The sequence below is a fragment of the Wyeomyia smithii genome, chromosome 2 (assembly GCF_029784165.1).
Source record: "Wyeomyia smithii strain HCP4-BCI-WySm-NY-G18 chromosome 2, ASM2978416v1, whole genome shotgun sequence".
Classification (NCBI taxonomy): domain Eukaryota; kingdom Metazoa; phylum Arthropoda; class Insecta; order Diptera; family Culicidae; genus Wyeomyia; species Wyeomyia smithii.
Genome location: NC_073695.1, coordinates 113464190 through 113482349, shown reverse-complemented (window position 1 = coordinate 113482349; position 18160 = coordinate 113464190). Strand labels below are relative to the sequence as shown.

At 37.0% G+C, this 18160-nt stretch overlaps 1 protein-coding gene across 2 annotated transcripts in view; it reads left to right on the top strand.

Annotated features, from left to right (window-relative positions):
• The first annotated feature begins 2557 nt into the window (after positions 1 to 2557).
• The window catches only part of LOC129725547 (homeobox protein 5), a 425481-nt gene continuing 409878 nt past the window's right edge, over positions 2558 to 18160 (top strand). The window contains exon 1 of one of the 2 annotated variants that reach the window (XM_055681523.1): positions 2558 to 3463. The gene's annotated coding sequence lies outside the window, so the exon portion shown is untranslated. The remainder of the gene's footprint in view (positions 3464 to 18160) is intronic. The other variant, XM_055681521.1, reaches the window with a different exon arrangement.

The following is an 18160-nucleotide window of genomic DNA, read 5'->3' as shown; positions in this document are numbered from 1 at the left end:
GGCGAGCCGTGACCTATCCTACATGTCCCTCATATACGTTTTCCTGAAATCCATCCACGCCCCAGTTTAATCCTATTCCCTTCAGCCTACATCCAACCAAACGACAAGAACACGTTAAGACCCCGGATCCGGAAACAGCAACTAGACCCGCACGATACTCTCAGGTCCCGAGGGAGACAACCCAATATGCCAGTCCGTAATATCTTGGCCCAGCAGCGGAACATATTCAATATGCTGCTTAGCTATGGCGATGGAAAACCATCAAACAACAAATCAGTGCTTTTAATGCAAAACATTCTAGCTTTAAGTTAGATTTAGTTTCAGCTCGTAGTTGGCAGCGAGGATAAAAAATTTGCTTTTAGTTATTACGATACTTTAGAAAGTAAGCTACCAGATATAATTGGCGCCGTTAAACATTAAATTGTATTTGTGCCGTGTCAAATAAATTATAGATGAAGAAAAAAAAAATTGCTCCATGTATCAAATCATGTCAGGTGGATGAAATATGTTATGTAACAGTGAATTTTGGAGTTAACAAATTATTTCAGTACTAATTCACAAAACTACGTATTTTTATAAAAAATCAAACAACAAAACCGTTCTTCAAATTTGAAGCTCTACATTTTTGCGGTAAGATCTCCTGAATCCATACGCGATGAAAAACTTATTTTAGCATGAAAACATTTTGAGAAAAACCAGTTTAAATTCACCAAAGTACGTATTTTCATGGAAACCTGATTTTCCCAGTCTCCCACGGTAGGTTTCAACTTAGCTCTTCAATTTTCAAGCTCTATATTTTAAGAGTGACGTCTCCTGAATCCAAAGATTTGGAGAAAATCAAGTTTTCATAAGAACTCTTACTTTAGTGAATTCAAACTCGTCTAAATCTGTGCATGCTAGAATAAATCTTTCAGTATCTTTGGATTAAGAAGATGTTACTCTAGAAATATAGAACTTTAAAATTGAAGAGCCAAGTTTAAACCTACTGTGGGAGACTTGTAAAATCAGGTTTCCGTGAAAGTTTAGTGAATTTAAACTCGTTTTTCTCAAATTATTTGCATGCTAAAATAAATATTTCATCGCATATTGATTCAGGAGACCTTACTTCAAAAATGTAGAGCTTAAAATTTGAAGACCGATTTTCTTATTCGAATATTTATGAAAATACGTAGTTTTGTGATTTTGTACTGATATAATTTGTTAACTCCAAAATTCACTCTTACATACTATATTTCATCCACCTGACATGATTTGATACATGGAGCAATTTATACGTATGGGAATTTCCCAGTGTTTGCTCAATCTGTTTTAAAAATTAAAAAAAAAAAACACAGACATATTTGCGTCTCACAATAACGGGGAGGGGTCCAGAGGGGTGGCACCTTTACCAAAACTTAGAGCAACTATTCCCCTTGAATAAAATTCTAAGTTTTCCCAAATCGGCCGTTTCAGTGCTGAGCACGAGCATTTTCAAAAAACAAGGTTCGTCCCGGGTCTTTACGGGTTAAACAGTGTTTTCCCATTAGACAGTTATACCTTTTCAAACACGAAATTCACTCATTTTAATGCTGGTTCAAATAACAGAAGTACCTTCACTTCGATACTTACAACTTGAGAACGAGTTAATAGTTTGTTATGAAATTTTGGCAACATTCTAGTGAAAGCTGTAGTACAACCTCTCGAAAAACAATATACAACACCATCTCCATGCTACACCAAAAACTTTACAGCTCATGTGTTAATTCATGGTAATCATTCTACACTCATTACTATGAACCATTTTGATTTCGGTGAAATGCTTTTTGATTACGAGATAACTCACTGACGAAGTATTTCTAAAGAACAAAATATATTTCCTTACTGTGCAAGAATCTTAAATTGTTAACTGAAGTTATTCCGTAGTCCTAAAAAATATTTTTGGCTGAGTTAGAATATCAAATGAATTTACCCCGAAAAGTGATTACACACCTGCTAAGGAGAGTAAAGCACAAGCAACGGTAAATAGATATTGCCTTCAAATTGTATTATAATTTCACCTACATCCTGATATAAAGAATGTTGGTAAAGCTATATCTTATTTACAAAGGGACGTCACATTTTTTTCGAATTCTGTTCGAGCACATAAGCTTGTGTTTCTGTAGCAACTGTTGTCTCCACAAACGTACTTTCAAAAATTTTATTATTATTGTTGCTGATGTAACAAGTTTATTTTCCAAAAAAAAATGTATGCCAACTTGCTAATCTCCTGTTGTGAAACACGCCAACTAGTCAAAAAAACAGCCCGCATTGGTATAATCTCTCTGCACATCCCTAGGCCGATCGCATTCCTCTATCACCCAACGCGCGGAATCGTCAACCGAAAAGTGGTGTGTGGGGCGGCCCGACGCGGTCGGCAGAACTACGAGAACGAGTCTAGCGAGCAGGCAAACGTGAACAAATTCTGCGCGAGAAAGTGCTACTTGAGCAGTACCGTGCCGTTACGGTGAGAGTAAAATTGGCCAAATTGCCCATTCGCGAAGTAGAATGTTCGCAGTCTGTCCCCCCAGTGCGACAATATAGACCATTTTCGGAAAAATCGCAGTTTTTTTTTCGGCGCGGCTCGGCATGTACGCGTTTTGTGGGCGGTCGGAGTGCGCCCATCGTTGACCGATAATCAATAACGGTTGGGTGGGATGCATTGGAGGCCATCGCACAGCTGATTGTTGTTCGCGGTCGAATCGTGAGGCGCGGTAACGAGGAAAACCCGTTCGTTCGTGTAGGCGCCAGTGATGGTGAAGAGGATAATAATGAATGAAGTGATGGAACCCGCATCGTGGAATCCTTGCGGTACAATCTGTAGCGTACAGATATCGCGCAAGGATGAAAAACGTGTATGGGAATATGTTATTTAAATTCTTCCTGCAGGTATGGAAATCAATAACTAGCGGAAGAATGGCAATTCTAACCTCACTTTCGCGTATTCAGGTACGTTTGTGCAATGTGAGCGAGTGATTAAACCTTATCGGTCAGTAGGTAAAGCAGTCGGATGGATCATCTCATCGATCCACGGCGCTATTGAGATCAAGTAATTGTGTGAAAATTTATCAGTCACCGTAAAAGTGTAAGGAAATAATACCGAAGAAGGCCTAAATGTGTACGCTCAGAGTGAGGTTAGATCTAGGCGAAAAAGCGAGGTGATTTATTTATATGTGCAGAAATAGAAGAAAATAAAATATATACGGCACGGCATGTATTTTCGGCCGCAGAGTGCGCCGCTAGACGGTCAAATATTAATGAAGCAACATAAAAATAAACATCAAAATAGCATAATAAAACTTCAACTATACGCGAGAGCCGGGAGCATATTAGTGCAGTTTTAGTGAGCCGAGAGAAGAAGCTCGCAAAAGATCAGTCGGCTGTCACCGCACTCTCGATGCTGAACTTGGGGTAGAGACCGAGGTCTAGCAGCAGTCAGCAAAGTACGGTATGTGTTGGTGCCGAAGTGGATGCCAGTGTTGGCGATTCATACTAACTCAATTGTTTATTATAAGTGCAGGATGTGCACAACTGAGAGCAATTTGCAAGGTTTATGTTTTGTTTGATATAGGAATATATTCAATCGTACTGTGTTGGGTGGCGAGTTTAAACACGGCTTTAGTACCAGCACAACAAAACTACATCGTGCATACTTATGAAATATTTTATGACAAATGGATGATGGTGATTGAATCTACATAACCTGAACCAACATTTGAAACGGCTTAAATTTCCTACATTCATATCATATAGACAGTAGTATTGTTATTTTGGTAATTGAATTATTTAGTCATTATATTTCGATTATTACCCACAGCAGTAGTAAAAATTATCTTCGAATTTTCAATGCTGTACGTTTAGGATAATTATTCTGTATAAAGATCCAGCGAATTGGCATGTTTTCTTCTGTATACGGAAACACAATTGACCGCCAAAGGCCAAGGAAATCATCTCTTCTTCAGAAGCACGTTTGGCACGTTTTGGCAAGAGCTCATCTAAAACTTGTGTAAAAAGTATTTAGTGCAAACATTTATAAAACTTGGCATCATTACAGCGCAATTTTCAGAAAAGATTTCGTTTAATTGGAATATGTTCACGTTTTGATCTTCGGATAATGAGAATACTATTTATTAAAGATGAGACACACTTGTTCTCAGATATAAAACGGTTTATTCTTTACCAAAATGCTGCACTGCTAGGTTCTTAATCTCACCCGCATGAATAAAAAAACAATCTGATAAGCCGAAAAAAACACATCTTTTCTATCAAATTTTACTTGTAAGATAATTTTGCTTTGGACGAAATATACACATTTCACACGCAGCAACCCGAACTTAACAGTAAAGAGTTTGTTTGAAAGACACGACCGCAATAGGTTTGGCGATACACTCGATTGGGGTTTATCAATTTAATGGTGTTCCGTTGCACTAAAACATGTCCAATGATCAGCTCTCTGACCCGAATTCTTTTACCTCTATAGGCGCCAGTACTATAATGTTGTTTCCCCCTCGTCGAAGTCGCAGGATGCGACACGCAACAACGTAAATACTGTTGTGGGACTGAAAATGCTCCACTTCTGCTATCTGCTGTCACATTGCACGGGAATTTGATGGTACTTTTTCCAAGCAGCAACGCAATACAATATATAATTTATTACCAACACGACATGAGTTTTTTTTTTCGTCCAATGAAACGTAAAATCTCTTTTAGTTCTGGGAATCTGGTAGAATGAGTAAACAAAAAAAAAGGGCGGAGCCTTCGAAACAGGAGCTCGCTTGCAATTCGTAATGTTTTGAAAGGCTACACTCTTTTTATGTTAGCTCATTCTATCAGATTCTTAATAGTATCGTGTTGCTGCTTCGAAAAGTACCATCAAATTCCCATGGTCGGATGGTAGCAGGTAGAAGAAGTGTAGCATTCTCAGCCCCACAACAGTATTTACCGCAGTTGCGTGTGGCATCCTGCGACTACGGCTGGGGAGAAACAACTTTCTAGTACTAGTGCCGATAAAGGTACAAGGCGTCTGGATAGTGTACGGAAAATTCAGCCTTATTTTATTTACGGACACGGCAGTGAAATATAAAGTTGTTTTAATGTGAAACTAATCAAAAGCTAACTTTCAGTTCGTGATGGTTTAAGAGGCTGCACCTTTTTCTAATGTTAGCTCATTCTACCAGATTCTTAAAAGCAAAAATTTAATATACAGTTGTAGCAAGATTACATATTTTTGGGGCAACCACTTCAATTACATATTTTTGGGGCATCAAAAGGTGCCATTGTATTTCAGAATAGCCACGATCAGTATCTAGCGTCCGCATGGTACCGGAACGGTCTTGAAATTAATCATACATATAATAGCCCAAGCGTGCATTCCCAGTTAATTCGGTATATGTAATATTTTGTCGACCGTGTTAGGGAAAGTAAACATTAAGCGACCAACCAGAGGTCGAATATGCGTTTCTTAACAATTTTAATTAGTACAAAAGTTCGAATAATTAAATCACAATTGTCTTCGTTTAAGCGGGAAAATTCCATAGATGGTTTTCCAATCGATTCCTGTAAGAATAAAGGAAATCGGTTGGAAAATAACTGAGTTTCAAATATTTAAAAGTGGAAAATTTTCGTAACGTTCTCGATTATTTCCGATATTGACATTGGACCCCTGTGTATGTTTCCGTAAGAAGTAATTCTACGTCAATAAATTAAACGAGTTATTGACAGCCGATCAGTACTGTGCTTCCAGTCCGTACCAGCAAAGTCCACAGGTTTTCATGGTAAATAGATTTTCATATCTCGTTTTCACCATAATAATTGCATGAAATCATAACATATTTAATTTATCATTAAATTTATTTACAGAATCAATATTTTATAGAAAATTCAAAGTGAATTTACTTAATAATATTATTTTATTTGATCATAGAACATGAATCATGATCGGAACAAAAAATGTATCATAATCGGAGCCGCCTTTTTATTTCCGATCCATTTGAATTCAAATATTTTGTTGGGCAGACAATTTAGTTGCCTAAAACTTTTCATAACATTGTAAAATTGATACTCCAAGGAAAAAAAGTTTTTCTAACAAAAACTATTCCATGAATAGTACCTACGTAAAAGTCATTATCATATCAAGCGCAGGCAAAATGAAGCGGTGAAGTCTCAAAAGTAAGCTGTTCCGATCATTGTACAAAGCAGACCTTCGCATAACACCAATAATTTCAACTTTAACAACAAAGCAAATATTTCGCACAAAACGTACTCTCACATAGAATTTAGATATTATAGAAGCATTTTACTAAGAATATACTGCAAATTTCGAATATTTTATTTCATTTGTACAATAAATCAATGGGGTGGAACTATTTGACTTCATCCGTCCCAGTAATCATCGGATCGGCAAGACATATTTCTTTTGACATTGTTAACCAAATTGAATATAAAAATCGAATTGGAGACCAAATGCTGTTCAAAAACTAGATTCCAAAATAGAAACAATTTGTTGGTTCACTCGATTTCCATTTCCAGTTGTAGAGCTAGTAGTCTACGTGGGGCAGACCCTCGTCTTCCACCTTATCGATCCTTTTGTGCATCTTTTCGTCTCGTCCCTGACGAATTGGTTTAAAGAACCAGCTTCACCAGACTGTCGTCCGACATCCTTACGACATGCCCAGCCCACCGCAATCTGCCAATTTTAGCGGTGTAGACGATAGATGGCTCCTCAAGCAGCCCCTGCAGCTTATGGCTCATTCGCCTTCTTCACGTTCCGTTCCCAATTTGCAGTCCACCGAAGATGGTACGTAACGCCATCTGCTCTAAGATTGCGCTTTGGCCCTCCGTAAGCAAAGTCCATGTTTTATGGCCATAGAGGAATACCGGTCTGATCAGTGTCCGGTGGATGGTCAACTTGGAGCGGCGGTGAATTCAGAGATCAAAGTATGTGCGATTTCCTGTAATAATGCACCGATAAATTTCTCTGCTGGTATCGTTGTCAGCGGTTATCAGTGAGCCCAGCTGTAAGACTTCGTCGACCAACTCAATTTCATCACCACCGATTTGAACTCGAGGTGGGAGGGTTATCTCTTGAACCTCTTTCTTTCATGTACTTCGTCTTCGAAGCATTCATAACCAGTTCAATCCGTTTGCTTTGGTCTTCAGTCTAATGTACACTACCCGTCATAAGTTTGGAATCGTTTTATTGAGTATTGCAACACCCAGTTTGAATATTGCAACACCTCCCGAAAAGTTTAGCATCACCTGAAATAGGCGGATATCTCGTGTTTTTGACAACCTAGAAAGCTGCGGTTTTCAGCAAACGTGTTCAGAAGGTCAAAGGCTACTGTATGGTGCCCAATTCAGTGTGAAATTTTACCGCGATGTGGCGCTGGGAGGCACACAACAAATGTATTTTGAACTTAACTAATCTCAAAGTTGCTGTGGTTCTTCGTATTCAAACTTCAACTTATCGCACGAAAATTACTACCCAGAAAGTTGGGATCTTTGGCTAGTGCCCCCAATTGTGGTCAAGCACGTCGAAACACAGTATTAACGTCGCAGCACTGAACTTTTCGCCACGACTTTGAATATCCTTACGTGGGAAGTAGTGCGCTGTATAGCACATGCTATACAGCGCACTATTTGTGAAATATGTAGATCTTTGTCTAAAACCTGCCTCGCCGCTATTTGTGCTTGTGTTAATACACAAACGAGGGGAACGGGGCTGGCCGAAGAAGGTTTTGTCGGGGCAACGGGCTGTGGTAGCTGAGGCGACGGAGACGGCGGATATGTTGGCTGCGGATCCCCTGGTGTATCGGGAATTTTGGATGGAATCGGAGTCTGCGGTACGGGAACAAGCGGATTCGATGGTAGCGGCAACGGAGCCGATGGACTTGATGGCTGTGGCACAGCTGGTGTACCGGGAAAAGCCGATGGAATCGCTGACAACGGCGGGGGAGCCGGGGGATTGGGTTTTCCGGGAGTCCCTGAAACTGTTGGCAGACCTGGGGGTGGGTCACGTTTAAGTCGGTGAGATCTTGTCCTTCACGCAACAATTAGAGTGGCGCTGGGTCCCAACCAAGCTCAATGTTGTGGATATCGCTACAAAGTTGGACAACGGTCCGCACATTACCATGGACAGTCCCTGGTTTCAAGGCCCGGCCTTTCTCTACGAGCCCGGAGAGGACTGGCCCAAGCAGCGAACGATTGCCTCAACCGAGCAAGAACTTCGTCCGTCCCATTTTCATGCTGCACACTTCTCTTCGGACATGACATTCAACCGATTTAATCGATGAACCAAGATGCAGCGTATATTCTTCGCGGGTTGAACAACTTCCCTAAGGGCCGTTCCAAGGAAAACCTGCAACTCGGAAACCTAACAAGCGACGAACTTGGACGAGCAGAAGAAATCCTCCTGAAAACGGCACAAAGTGATTTTTACGCGGAGGAAATTGTAGTTTTGGCTAAGACTCAAGGTCCACCCGAGCAGCGTCATGCAATCGTGGACAAATCCAGCTCTATCTATGAGTGGTGGCCACAAGGATGGAAAAACTCGTATCGCATAACAATCATTCGGGTATCATTTTTGAACGTGCTATTTATAAGCTTTCAATCCTAGCAAACCATCGCTATAAAAGTTACACATTCTCAAGCTTGCAAGAGACAACTTAGAGCAAAGAAATATATGGTAGCTTTCTTTGATGCTTTTGTTTCAGTATTGCCTGCTTTAGGCGGAGCGAGCAACATATAGCGAGTGTTTCACGAAAGAATCGTAAACGATTGCACTCAAGCGATCGCAATGATTCTTTCAAATGTTGGTTGCTTGTAGGCGTAATCCGGCTACTCCACGTCGTGCTTTCACCGTGATATACCACGATGATTCTTGGTGATTTCAAGTATCAGATGCTAATGCACCATGCTACAATTTCCGTAAGCATTGATGATACCTATTTGCTCCAGCAAGCAAACTATTGAACGCAATCTATCGTTCATTTGGATTCATAAATTTGTATCACAAAGCTTCTCGCGATAAAGTGTAATGCAAATGAACTTGGATACAATAAATACTATCGTGTTTGAATCATTCAGTCTCCTTCTATGGTATTCGGAATTCTTAGAAGCGAAAAACAATCAGCAGCGTTTCTATGGAATAGTACGCGAGTGGAAATAGTTGAACGATAACTGATAAATCAAAGAACACATATGCATGAAATATTGCTAGTGAGTGAACTTTTCCATGCTTGGGTGGCCATATCTGGACGAGAACGGAGTTCTCCGAAGTCGGGGACGAATTGGCGCGGCACCATACGTACCGGCCGAAGCTAAGATCCCAATCATCCTCCCCAAACAACACCTAATCACCTTCCTTATTGTAGACTGGTACCACCGCCGTTTCCGTCATTCCATCCGAGAAACCATTCACCAACGGTTTGAGATCTCTAACCTGAGACGACTACTGGAGAAAGTTGAAAAAGCGTGCGCTTTCTGTCGCGTAGCGAAGGCGAGGCCAACACCACAACCAATGGCTCCGCACCCTGAGATGCGCTTGACGGCTTTCGTTCAGCCCTTCGCTTCACGTTTACCGGACTAGACTATTTCGAGCCGATACTCGCGAAGGTGAGTAGGGGCAACGTGAGGCGCTGGGTGCCTCACGACTAGAGAAATCCACATGGAGGTGGTACACTCGTTAAGTACGGAGTCCTGTATCATGACAGTACAAGCGGTTATGGATGGCCCACAGAAACCCGATGGCGAGATACTGGAGACGATTCTCCTGGAAGCAGAGGCCATGATCAACTCCAAGCCTCTCACCTTCATTCCGCTGGAATCTGCGGATCAGGAGGCATTGACTCCTAACCAGTTTTTGTTCGGCAACTCTTCTGGCACGAAGTTCCCACCCACCGAAAAGCTGGACAGTCGTTCAACACTCCGAAGCAGTTTGAAGTTGGCCAGGTACATCACCGATGAGTTCTGGCGCAGGTGCCTCAAGGAGTACCTCCCCGTAATCACACGGAGATGCAAGTGGTTTAAGGACGTGAAAGATCTGGAGGTAGGTGACCTAGAACCAGTGGGCTCGGGGGAGGATCAATAGGGTGATTCCAGGACGAGACGGCAGAGTACGACAAGCATTGGTTCGGACATCGTCGGGAACTCTACGTAGACCAGCGGTGAAGTAAAGCGATCCCAAACTTATGACGGGTAGTGTACGTACCATCTTCACAAAGGTTCGAGCCCAAACAGTTGAACCTACTTTAAGAATATCGTGCTACTTGTTAACCCCCGGTCTTCTAATCACACCCTCCAGAGCAATGTTAAACAGTAGGCACAAAAGACCATCACCTTGCCTAAAACTTCTTAGAGTTTCGAAAGGCCTCGAGAGTGACCTGATACTCGAACCAAACACATCACTCATCGCTCATCCATCATCGCTCTAGTTTGTCCAGAAATCCTCAGACGTGCAAAATCTACCAAAGCTGTTCTCGATCGATTATGTCGCATGCCGATTTGAAATCGATGAATAAATGATGTGTGGACACCTTGTATTTGCGGTATTTCTGCATAAACTCCTGAATCGTGAATATCTGATCCTTGGTAACGCGGGACGCCCATGAATCTTGCCTGGTAATGCCCAACGAACTACTTCACAAATAATCGACGGCAAAGTATTTGGGAGAGTACCTTTTAGGTGGCGTTTAGCAGTGCGATTGCTGCCGTCCACTCCTCCGGTACTCGTTTTTCTTCCGAATCTTGACAATAACTCAGTGCACGGCTCTGACCAGTGTTTCTCCGCCGTATGTGTTGTTTATCAGCTGGCCAATCTCCTCCAAGAGATCAGGGGCCATACCGTTCTCGCGCTCTACTGCTTCGCCGTTTAGATGCTCATCGAAGTTCTGCTTCCACCTTTCGATCATCTTACACTCGTCCGTAAAGAGGTGGCCGTATAAATTCCGACACATATCGGCTCGTGACACATAACCTTTGCGGGAGCTGTTCATCTTCTCGCCTTCTCACCTGTGCTGTGTTCTTCTCCTCGACTCACTCTTTGCATTCGCCGTCAAACCAGTCCTTTCTACGATCCGGAGCCCCTGCACCACTTAGCGCTACAATAAATTGAATCCTCATCCAGTCATCTTCAAACGTAACTGCGCTAAGCTGCTCTTCCACGGGTAACACTGCTTCCAGCTGCTACGCGTATTCTAGGGATGTTACCGATACCCGCATCCGCATCCGAAAATCCGAAACATCCGCATTCGCATTCGCATCCGCATCATACCATGCGGTTATTGAGAAAAAAATCAGCTAAAAAGCAGCTATCGTAGACCTACTACAGCTGCGCGTAGAACGCTTTCTTCTCATCATTGGGTCTCTCTCCATGTGGGTAGTGCACGTTGGTGATGCTGTAGTAGTAGAACCGGCCCTTTGGAAATCGTTCAAATATTACATAACGCGGAATTTGTCAATTTTCAATACCCACCCAGCCCCTCGTAACGCAATTTTACATGTTTGCCACACATAATGTCACGCTTCGCTGAATAGGACTTCTAAAACCCCCTGTCATACCGAAGGACCATAGTAACGGCTTTGTGTAGAGTTTCACGATTACAACCGGGATGTTGATCAGCCGCTTCTAACATGGAGGTCAGATGCTATTTTGAGCCGCGCCATCTAGATGAACAGGCACTCGGGTTGGCGAAGCTGTTCTCTACCGTCGTAATATAATTTACGCCACAATGATCGCGTCGCACCACCTCGCTTAGCTATTGTCGGATGACAACATTGCAACGCCAACCAGTTGTGTCCATGTTTCAGCTGACAGTCATATAACTCGTGGAGGTGTGAAATAGGAACTAGAAAGAACTGGTGCTAAAATTGACGCTCCTTTTAGGTTATCCACTCACCATTTGAAACTTTAACATGATATACGTTTGAATTTATGCTTCAAACATAAAAAATGTACATTGAACTCTCTTATAACAGTTTCACTCAAACTGGATTCTTAACATAGGACAGCTAACTCGTTAGATCAGCATCCAGCAAGACCAGCACTAACAATCAAAATAATTAAGGCGAAGTTCTAGTATAAAACCCTCAAATTAACATAATATTATAATGTTTATAAAAGCGAAGTAAATGTCTTGATAAAATGTATAAGAGTTACAACAATACACTAAAGTCGTTTTATACGCGGGGGATACGAAACCGCATAAATTCCGGAATCCGAGTAAAAAAGGTCCGGAATACGCGTAAGAAAAAATACCGCGTTAATCCCGGAATCCGCGTACAAAAAACCGCGTAAATTCCGGAATCCGTGTAAAAATAGCCGCGTAAAAAAACCGCGTCAAAAGCGACCCTAGTTATATTTCCGGTGTTATAGTCTACATAATTCTAGCATGTACCTAAATCACAAATCTAGTAAACATTCGCAGGAACGCGTTTATTTCTATCGTAAACGCAGAGTTTTCAAATCTAGTTTGGGATCTCTGCCGCCTGTCAGACATGTAATTTGTGCTGTGTGTAGTGCGCTTTCGTCTCCTGCCGTGTTTACTAAATTACGTTAGGCGTATAGGTACACACCTAAGAGCCGGCTGTGTTGATGCGCGTACGAGCGTAGTGTGTCACTAAACGAGCAGCGAATGACACCAGAAAGTGGGTGGTAATTGGTAGACTCGCACGATGGAGCAGCTTGGTGGTGGGAAGCCAGTTTTCGTGTGTGCTTGCGATGGCTAGTCTCAAGACGAAACTAATAAATACATGTTTATGATTTTTTAGCCGCCCCTCTGTCAATGTGGCCTTTAACTGCCAACTAAACGCGGCTATTGGTGGCGACGGAGGTCGCGTCGAGAATTTTATTTTATTTTCCACCCGTGTCCTCCAAAGCTTACGTTGATCGGATGAACCGACGACGCCATTTTTATCGCAATAGATGTGAACTTGGAATCTCCGAGAAGCGAGTTGTTATAACTGTATCTCGTAGAAAACGGCTAAAAAATCAAAGAACAAATAACATGTTCTCCAACAAATACGCCATTTTTATGTAAATAAAACAAATTATTGAGCGCAATCCCTGGAAAAAATAGTCATTGCTTGTTTTGTTATTTGGCCACAAGAAAATCCCACTATGAGTGAAATCATTATTCTGTACGTCATTCAAGACTGGGCGTGAGATGAGCCTGTCTAGGTCATGGTTATTACTGTGAGAAATCGTTATCAATTGGTTGTTTGCATATTGAAAGTCGAGTTTCACCTTTTCCCTCATTATACATGCTTTGACACAATTTGTTATGTACTATGATAGTACAAAGTTTGAATTTTTCTGGTGTGTGTGCCAAATAAATGCTCGGTGACAGTCAAACCTATTTTCAATTTGTTTTGTTTCGTGTGTAGGTTGATATTATGATATAACTGCCGATTGAAATTGACCTTGTTTGTTAGGGGCATATAAGTTTTGCTCACGGCGATGGTATCTTCATCAAACGCTTAACCATAGTTTATGATAGCGGAGAATAAGCTTGAAATCTTCTTGTAAAAGTTGATTGTTGACTTTTGGAAGATGAAGTTAAAAATTTCTAGACCAAAGAAACTACTTAAAAACTACCGCCAGCCTTTGCAAATATGACGCACGGTCCGACTTCATAAAAATAAATATACATGTATAAATTTAGACCGCTTGAGCCGTCCATTCATACTGCTTAGATAATTCATCTCTGTTTACTATTCCTGTCTGTCAGCGTGTGAAAATTAGTCTAAATATTACCATCACCGAAGAATGTGAGCGTGTAACTACGAGCAGACCGCTTCAAATCAAATCATCGCAAAAATTCAATATCGGCGTGTGCAGCGTAAAAATACACACTACCCAGCCAACCGATCGGGCTGTCAGCGGACGGGACAATCGTATTTTACCGCGTTTCCTACTGCTCGCAACCATATCTAGCGGAGCACTGCTAGCACCGTCATAATCGGTGGCGCGCCGTCAGACGACGTCCGTGGTGTTGGATGGTGGGTTTCCCGTCATAACAAACGGTTGGGCGCATGTGCGAGGAATGAAAATTTAGTTTTTTATCGCCAAACTTTCCGACTGTAGACTTCCGTTGAAATCCAACTTCCGTCGGTCGCACGCGCTCCCACGATCCACGGGTACCATTCCCATGTTGCTGGTAGATGGCTGCTACTAGAGGCGACTTTCTATCGTTTTTGTTTACGTCACAAAGTTTTATTTCTGAATTTCATTCGTCATAGTCTGTATGCTGAGAATGTTTCGAACTATAAAGAGAGGGTCATTATTTTAATAAACTTAATTATCCAATAATTTATTTGATGCCAAAAATAATATTTAGCAGTTTCACTCGAAATTATTTAAAAAATGTTGCAATCTAAAACGAACAGGTATGATTTTGATAAAACTTTGAAAAATGAATAAAAGACACTTGGATTATTTTATACTGTTAATTTATCTCAAGTTTAACGTTCTAGCACACTTCCGTTGACATTTACTTCTTAATTTTTCACTACAAATTTTTCACACTTCAAACTTGTTTTTACTTTTATTTTTATCTTTTTCCTTTTTTTCCTCCTCTTTTCCTTTTATTTTTTACTTCTTACATTTTAATTTTTTTTTTTAATTTTTTGCTCTTTTCTTTCTTCTTCTGACCTTTTAATTTTTACTGTTTACTTTTTCATTTGTACTTTTGACTTTTGCCTTTTGAATTTCGACTTTTGACGTTTGATTTTTGATTTTTGAATTTTTGATTTTTGCCTTCGACTTATGACTTTTGACTTTTGACTTTTGACTTTCGACTTTTGACTTTTGACTTTTGACTTTTGACTTTTGACTTTTGACTTTTGACTTTTGACTTTTGACTTTTGACTTTTGACTTTTGACTTTTGACTTTTGACTTTTGACTTTTGACTTTTGACTTTTGACTTTTGACTTTTGACTTTTGACTTTTGACTTTTGACTTTTGACTTTTGACTTTTGACTTTTGACTTTTGACATTTGACATTTGACTTTTGACTTTTGACTTTTGACTTTTGACTTTTGACTTTTGACTTTTCACTTTTGACTTTTGACTTTTCACTTTTGACTTTTGACTTTTGACTTTTGACATTTGACTTTTGACTTTTGACTTTTTTATTTTTATTTATCACCATTTATATTCTACTTTTTACTTTCTACTGTTTATATTTATTTTTTACTATTAATTTTCTTTTTACTTTTTTCTCTTACTTTTTACTCTTTACTACAGGTCGGACTCGATTATATATAGTCCCCGGTTTTTTTTCACTATATTAAATCGAATTTATATGTAATCGAATCAGAGAAAAAAAAAATTTCATTTATATTAAATAAATGATTAGCTGTTTTCGAATAAATAAGAAGAGTTTAATTTTTGACTGATCCCTTAAAAAGTCAGAAAACACATTTCTTACGAAAAATATGAATCTTGTTGTTATTCCTGATATAATTGCAGTCGATTTTAAAGAAAAATTTTTATCCGTGTACATTGATTTGTCAATTTAATTTCTCCAATTTTGAAATTATTTTCAACTTCTCAAATTTTAAAATTTTTAAAACTTTTTTTTAGGTTATTTTTAATTTTTGAAATTATTTTCATTTAGGTATATTAATTTAGGTATTTTTATTTCCTTTATTTTCAATTTTTTTGAAAAAAACTCAAAATTAAAAGATTTTTTTAAAATTCTTTTCAACTTTTTCCTCTTCCCATTAAGCGTTGCGTATTTTATGGATGTTCTTATACGACATATTAAGTCACAATTGAGATTTAAAATAATAAATGTCGATATTTTTTTTACGCGGATTCCGAAATTTACGCGGTTTCTTTTTACGCGGCACGTATCCCCCGCGTAAAAAGCGACTTTAGTGTAATCGAATCATATATAATCAGGTCAATGCACAATCGAGTCTTTATATAATAGAGTCCGACCTGTATTTACTTTGTACTTTTTACTTGTTACTTTTTACTTTTCATTTTTAACTTTTTACTTTCTACCGTTTACTTTTTACTTTTTACTTTTTACTTTTTACTTTTTACTTTTTACATTTTACTTTTTACTTTTTACTTTTTACTTTTTACTTTTTACTTTTTACTTTTTACTATTTACTTTTTACTTTTTACTTTTTACTTTTTACTTTTTACTTTTTACTTTTTACTTTTTACTTTTTACTTTTTACTTTTTACTTTTTACTTTTTACTTTTTACTTTTTACTTTTTACTTTTTACTTTTTACTTTTTACTTTTTACTTTTTACTTTTTACTTTTTACTTTTTACTTTTTACTTTTAACTTTTAACTTTTAACTTTTGACTTTTGACTTTTGACTTTTGACTTTTTACTTTTTACTTTTTACTTTTTACTTTTACTTTTTACTTTTTACTTTTTACTTTTTACTTTTTACTTTTTACTTTTTACTTTTTACTTTTTACTTTTTATTTTTTACTTTTTACTTTTTACTTTTTACTTTTTACTTTTTACTTTTTACTTTTTACTTTTTACTTTTTACTTTTTACTTTTTACTTTTTACTTTTTACTTTTTACTTTTTACTTTTTACTTTTTATTTTTTACTTTTCACTTTTAACTTTTTACTTTTTACTTTTTACTTTTTACTTTTTACTTTTTACTTTTCCTTTTTACTTTTTACTTTTTACTTTTTACTTTTTACTTTTTACTTTTTACTTTTTACTTTTTACTTTTTACTTTTTACTTTCTACTTTTTACTTTTTACTTTTTACTTTTTACTTTTTACTTTTTACATTTTACTTTTTACTTTTTACTTTTTACTTTTTACTTTTTACTTTTTACTTTTTACTTTTTACTTTTTACTTTTTACTTTTTACTCTTTACTTTTTACTTTTTACATTTTACTTTTTACTTTTTACTTTTTACTTTTTACTTTTTACTTTTTACTTTTTACTTTTTACTTTTTACTTTTTTCCTTTTACTTTTTACTTTTTACTTTTTACTTTTTACTTTTTACTTTTTACTTTTTACTTTTTTCCTTTTACTTTTTACTTTTTACTTTTTACTTTTTACTTTTTACTTTTTACTTTTTACTTTTTACTTTTTACTTTTTACTTTTTACTTTTTACTTTTTACTTTTTACTTTTTACTTTTTACTTTTTACTTTTTACTTTTTACTTTTTACTTTTTACTTTTTACTATTTACTTTTTACTTTTTACTTTTTACTTTTTACTTTTTACTTTTTACTTTTTACTTTTTACTTTTTACTTTTTACTTTTTACTTTTTACTTTTCACTTTTTACTTTTTACTTTTTACTTTTTACTTTTTACTTTTTACTTTTTACTTTTTACTTTTTACTTTTTACTTTTTACTTTTTACTTTTTACTTTTTACTTTTTACTTTTTACTTTTTACTTTTTACTTTTTACTTTTTACTTTTTTTTTTTACTTTTTACTTTTTACTTTTTACTTTTTACTTTTTACTTTTTACTTTTTACTTTTTACTTTTTATTTTTTACTTTTTACTTTTTACTTTTTACTTTTTACTTTTTACTTTTTACTTTTTACTTTTTACTTTTTACTTTTTACTTTTTACTTTTTACTTTTTACTTTTTACTTTTTACTTTTACTTTTTACTTTTTTAATTTTTACTTTTTACTTTTTACTTTTTACTTTTTACTTTTTACTTTTTACTTTTTACTTTTTACTTTTTACTTTTTACTTTTTACTTTTTACTTTTTACTTTTTACTTTTTACTTTTTACTTTTTACTTTTTACGTTTTACTTTTTACTTTTTCTTTTCACTTTTTACTTTCTATTTTCTACTTTCTACTTTTTACTTTTTACGTTTTACTTTTTACTTTCTACTTTTTACTTTTTACTTACTAATTTTTACTTTTTACTTTTTACTTTTTACTCTTAACTTTTAACTTTTGACTTTTGACTTTTTACTTTTTACTTCTTACTTTTTACTTTTTACTTTTTTCTTTTTATTTTTTACTTTTTTCTTTTTACTTTTTACTTTTTACTTTTTACTTTTTACATTTTACATTTTACTTTTTACTTTTTACTTTTTACTTTCTACTTTTTACTATTTACTTTTTACTTTTTACTTTTTATTTTTTACTTTTTACTTTTTACTTTTTACCTTTTACTTTTTATTTTTTAC